We start from the raw sequence: 6059 nt of genomic DNA, 5'->3' as shown, positions 1-6059 counted from the left end.
GCAACACTTTTTTTTTAATTGGATCCTGAACCCTCGTTTTTATGACCTTTCGGCCCCCTTTTTTTTTTCTCATTCTTTTTTTAGAATTAGAAAAAAAAGGGGGGGTTATCCCCGATCGTTGATCGTATCTCTAATTTTTATCCTTCTGATGTAATAACTAGAATTAAAAAAAAGGGAAATGTTAATGCATCTGGAAATAAACGATATCTCTATTAATAAACCTGCTAACGAAAACGAACCATAGAGTATTAGTACCGGTGCACGGAAAGATATGTTTAGATCTCGCATTTGAAATCCTCCTCTTTCTTCTTTATTGTATTACAATATTATAGTAATATATATAACTATAGATGTACATGTAGTTAAGAAGTTCTTGTATTTGCATATGTAACCCCCCATTTTCAAATTAGAATGAACTATTGTCTACTATGAACGATCTTATAGATTCCATTTTCAAATGGAAAACGCCTTTTATGTAAATTGAAATTGATAGGATTTGCCTAAAAAAAGTAATTTTTTAATTATACTTATATATATGTTTGTTATCTGATATGAAACAAAAAAAAAAAAGAAGGATGTGGAAAACAAGATAGGAATTGTTTACAATGACACTGTAAACCAATCGAAAGGGATGTAGCGCAGCTTGTAGCGCGTTTGTTTGTTGGGTACAAAATGTCACGGTTCAAATCTGTGCCATCCCTACCTACTTACTGCTCAGAAGAGCCAGTAACGAGGGAATCCATTTTAGATTTATTTTTTTAATAAAATTGGACATACATATATTCTGAATTTATGATATACTATGATATAGTATATACGTACAAAATCGATTCGAGTTAAAGAATGTCCCTCTTCGCCTTTTCGTTTTTTTATAAAAAACAAGAAAAGCGCTCTTAGTTCAGTTCGGTAGAACGTGGGTCTCCAAAACCCAATGTCGTAGGTTCAAATCCTACAGAGCGTGATGTCACTCTTGTTTATTAGATTGTGTCAAAAATTCCACTTTTCGCAAATAATGAGCAGCAATCTGAATTCGACCTCCCGCATATGAAAGCAAAGAGGGAGGTCAGTCAAAAAAAAAGAGCTGTTAATTAATCAAAAGTCAACTGATCACCACGTCTGTATTGTAATAAGCAGTTCGAATAATCCAGCCAAAGTAATAGGAATAGACCTAAGACGATTCCAAATAAAGAAACTTCAATCATTTCAATTTTATTTTGTTTTCATTTTTGAAAGGGAGAAAAGAGAGGTACTATCTATTCCTAGCTCTTTAATCTGTATTGCCGACGAATCTCAATGACCAAAATTGGGTAATTAACACGGTAAGGAACTATCGAACATATGAAATACCATATAAATTTTTGATCAAAAAGATTCATTTCAATTTCACATAAGTCGTATTTTGCTTAGACCAATAACATAGAACTGAGGTTATAGTAAAGCTGCTAGTAGAAACCGAAATAAACTAGTTATAGTAGGCATGAAGGGACTCAATAATATGTTTTTTATACATATGTTTCTAAAGTACTTCCCGAAGTTTCAATAAAAAAATTTTTTAAAGTAAAGATAGATACAAATACTAGTTCCAAGAATCAAAAAATTAAATTGAAAATTGTGAGTATCAAGCATTATCGGTGGTATGAAACAAAAATAGAGAAAAAGAAAAAAACGAATTCATCGTCTTTGGCATTCTGCCCCATCTCAGGATTCAGAATTCACGTAACTGATTCATTGAAAAACTCTTTAAGAAATAATAAGAAAAAAATAATACATAAAAAAATAACTCTATTATATAACTTCAGTTAAAACATAGAACTTTTTTGAATAAACATGTAAAAATTTTTAAAAAGTTGTTTGATTTTTTTTTTTAAGTGACCTTAGAAACCTAGAATATGCCCCCTTCTACATTTATTAAATTGAAATAAATCAATTTGAATAAAGTAGATTAATACGTAGAGCAGTTTTCTTCATTTAATCTATGAATTAAACCAAAAGAGTATCCTACACGGAGAACGAGATCAGTCAAAAAAGAGTTATTTATTTTAACTAGATTTTTAAACTTGTAATTAGCAATTTCTATTATCGTTTCCTTTCTAGGTTTTTAGGTTTTTTTCTTTCGATATTATATAGAAAATAGAGTGAAAAACCCATCATCTTTAAGTTAGTAAAAGAAAGAAAAACCTTTAAATTGAATACAACAAAACAATGCACGCATTCAAAGATTTAGTATTATATTTTTATTATTGTTGTTCTTTTGAATTGATCCAAAAATATTCTTACTTTTTCTTTTACTGGAAATTAATTCCTTAAATAAAATGAAATAAAAAGCAAAAACGGGGGGGGGGGTTACATTATTCATTACAAAAAAAATCTTCTACAATTATGCATATGCAACAAAAATGAAATGATGGGTTTTGGATTCAATGACTTGGGACAATATGAGAATTTTCCTTAATGAAATTATAGAATTAAAAACCACCCTCTTGAATTTTCATTTATCTAATCTTAGTTTATTTTCTAGTCCAAAACAAATAAGGATCAAAGCCCCTATAGATACAGATACAGGAATTTGAAGAAGTGGAAACATGGTTATACATCGACAGCAAAAAAAAAAACGAAATAAATTATCTAACACTTCAGTTCTATACTAATTCAAATTGCGTTGCTGTGTCAGAAGAAGATAGCTATACTGATTCGGTAGACCTCTAAAAATCCCTTGGTACTTTATTGACGATCTCACAAAGATGTAATCTCAGTGAATTTGAATTACTGATCATCTTTTACAGAATCGATTCCCTACAAGAGATCTGGAGTTCCGTATGTCTGGAAGCACAGGAGAACGTTCTTTTGCTGATATTATTACCAGTATTCGATACTGGGTCATTCATAGCATTACTATACCTTCCTATTCATTGCGGGTGGTTATTCGTCAGCACCGGTTTAGCTTACGATGTGTTTGGGAGCCCTCGTCCAAACGAGTATTTTACAGAGAGCCGACAGGGCATTCCATTAATAACAGGCCGTTTTGATTCTTGGAACAACTCGACGAATTTAGTAGATCTTTTTAGGAGGACCAAATCTATATAGATAGGACCTATCCAATTTTTACAGTGCGCTGGTTGGCTGTTCATGGACTAGCTGTGTACCTACCGTTTCTTTTTTGGGGTCAATATCAGCAATGCAGTTCATCCAACGATAAACCGAATTCAATTATTATAGAGCTATGACACAATCAAATCCGAACGAACAAAATGTTGAATTAAATCGTACCAGTCTCTATTGGGGGTTATTACTCATTTTTGTACTTGCTGTTTTTTTTCAAATTATTTCTTCAATTAAAATTAAGTAAATTAAGAAAAGAGCGCGTTAGAATAATAAAATAAAAAAACAAAGAGTAGTAATTTTCTTATCCCATTCGTTTTCTTATCCCATTCGGATGGATTATATATCATAATTATCTCTGATGTTTATGTTTCTAGCATGACCACTCGCTGAAATGTGGAGGGAAGCAGGATAAATGGCTGATACTACGGAAGGATTCCTCTTTTGGTAATAGGTACTGTAGCTGGTATTCTTGTGATCGGTTAATAGGTATTTTTTTATGGTTTCATATTCAGGATTAGGTTCATCCCTGTAGAAATTGGATGAACTGAGTTATAGACGTGAAAACATAAGAACTCAACGGGGCCACAATCTTCCTTCTTTGTCTGATTCGAGGGGGTCCGTTGAACTGCTAATAATCAGAACAATTTTTATCGTGTTTTGAAAAAGAACTTAATTAGATTAGTAGGTTAGGAGCATATAGTATTTATTATTAACCTTTCAAAGATCGAAAAAAAGGGGGGGGGGTCACTGTAATTTTATTTTTCTGCTTTCCCGACTGACACATATTTTTTATCATTAGATCTATCATTAAAATTTTGTCTATACTCTATACTAATAGAAGTTTTTTCTTATTTTTTTAGTATTTCATCAAACTTGAAATGAAAATAAATAAAAACTACAAAAAGTAACTATTATTAATACTATTAATTAATAATTATATATACGATTATATTAATATAGATTATATTAAAACCTTAATATTATAGAAACAGTAATATATGTAAACTAAGAATAGGATTTTTTAACGAATGCAATTAAGAATGACAAGATCGACACAAGAAAAGGATGTCTAAAATTCCTTTTCTTGTGTCGAAGACTCGCAAGACAAGAATACTCCCTATAGTCCCTAAAATTTGTTATTTCGCCAATTTCTAGTTCCCTTTTTTCTACGCTTGCTTTCCTTATTTTAGTATCTAGTCAAATTTTTCCATTCTAAATTACATTAGAAAAAAATCTTGATTATTGATACATTCTATCAATTTCAATTGGTCACTAACGACAGAGTTACATCACACCCCTCCCATTTTTCAATACAAATTTGTATTGAAAAATAAAGAAAAGGGGGTAAAGTGAATTCTTCTTTTAATATACATACTAGGATTAGGACTATCAGACAAGTAATTCCTGACACTGGTCGAAAACGAAAGTCTAAAGAGAGGCAAAAGGCTTTTGATAATTTTTTGTTCTTTCTTTTTTACGAATTTGATAAGGCGAAATAGACAGATCTAAAAATTCATTCGGATAATTGAACCTCTCAAACTGTTTCTTTTTAAGAACCAAAAAGATTTGTGGCCAAAACAACAGATCCTAAGAAGAACAAAAGGCCTTGGAACGTAATGGATCTTGAAGTACTATTTCCGCATCCCCCGGACCAACCCACCCACTAGGATTGCTTGTTAATGGTTGATCGAGTTTAATGGATTCGCCCTCTGAAACAAGAAGTTCTAGGCCTCGAGGGATAATATCAATTACTTGGCGTTCATTCGATGCATCCACTATGGTTATTCGTATCCCCCTTTTCTTTTCGTAAAAATTTTACTTATTATCCTCCTGCCGTAGCATTATAAACTGTATTGTTACTTTGCTACCATCAGGATAAATCTGACCCCTTCCCCTATTTCCACCTACGTATATAGGATATTTTAAGAGTGAACATCTTTATTAGTAGCAGGGTCTGGGGCAAGAATAGGAAAGGTTATTTCACTATTATTTTGACCAGGGAACAGGACCTATCACAAGAGATATTTTTTTTATGGGGCGATAATTCTGAAAAGACAGATTTTATTTTTCTTTCATCTCGGGTGAATAACGATCGGGGGGGGCTAATTCAAACCCCTCCGGTAAAATAAGAACAGCTCCCACATTCAAAGCTCCTTTTTTACCATTAGCTAGAACTTGTTTTAGCTGCATCATAAGGAATTTTAACAACTGCTTCAAATACAGTATCAGGAAGTACCGCTTGTGGAACCTCAATATCCACGGGCTTACTAGCTAAATGGCAATTGGCACATACAATACGCCCAGTTGCCTCTCGTGGATTTTCATTAATTCTGCTGGGCAAAAAATTGGGATATGCACTTGAAATGGATGCCCAAGTTATTATATATTCATGAGTGGACAGATATGGAGGAGTAATCTCTTCCCTATCCAAGAAAAGGTCTTTCTAGTTTGCATGGTCCAATCGTTTATCCCGAAAATTTCTACAATAAAGTTAGGTAGGTCGATAATATACTTCCCTAGCCACAATTCTGCTATTTACATTTACTGAAAAATAAATTTTTTTGACATATACAAGGAATCCCTCGTGGGTAAAAAAGAGTAAAGTAACTACGACTTGATTTTGTTATGATTGTATTAAAGTAGAAAGAGTAGAATTGGATCAGTGAATCGTTTTTTAGTCATTTATTGCATGATAATCACTACAAGTGAAGGAGAGATACACGATTTAAATAACGAAAGATCCCAATATTTAAAAATTGTATCAAGAATGACTGGAAAGGTAGAATCGACCCAGATAAAATTTGCTCATATGAGCAAACCCAAAATCTTGTAAATATAACCAATCATTAGTTCCCAACCGTGAGGCGAATGGGAATCCGCTACATAAATCAGTTAATAAAAGAATCGAAAAAAGCTTTAATTGTATCACTTAAATTATCTAGGCTTCTTGAACCAAG

The 6059-nt window shown here is 32.3% G+C and overlaps 1 non-coding gene across 1 annotated transcript; it reads left to right on the top strand.

Moving 5' to 3' along the window:
* Window positions 1–887: 887 nt before the first annotated feature.
* On the top strand, window positions 888–961 carry TRNAW-CCA. Its single transcript has one exon. It is a non-coding gene; the product is annotated as a tRNA-Trp (tRNA).
* The last annotated feature ends 5098 nt before the right edge of the window (window positions 962–6059 follow it).

This window comes from Brassica napus, unplaced genomic scaffold (assembly GCF_020379485.1).
Source record: "Brassica napus cultivar Da-Ae unplaced genomic scaffold, Da-Ae ScsIHWf_2962;HRSCAF=3748, whole genome shotgun sequence".
Lineage (NCBI taxonomy): Eukaryota > Viridiplantae > Streptophyta > Magnoliopsida > Brassicales > Brassicaceae > Brassica > Brassica napus.
Note: the sequence above shows the minus strand (reverse complement) of the source record. Positions and strands in the feature narration are given on the sequence as shown.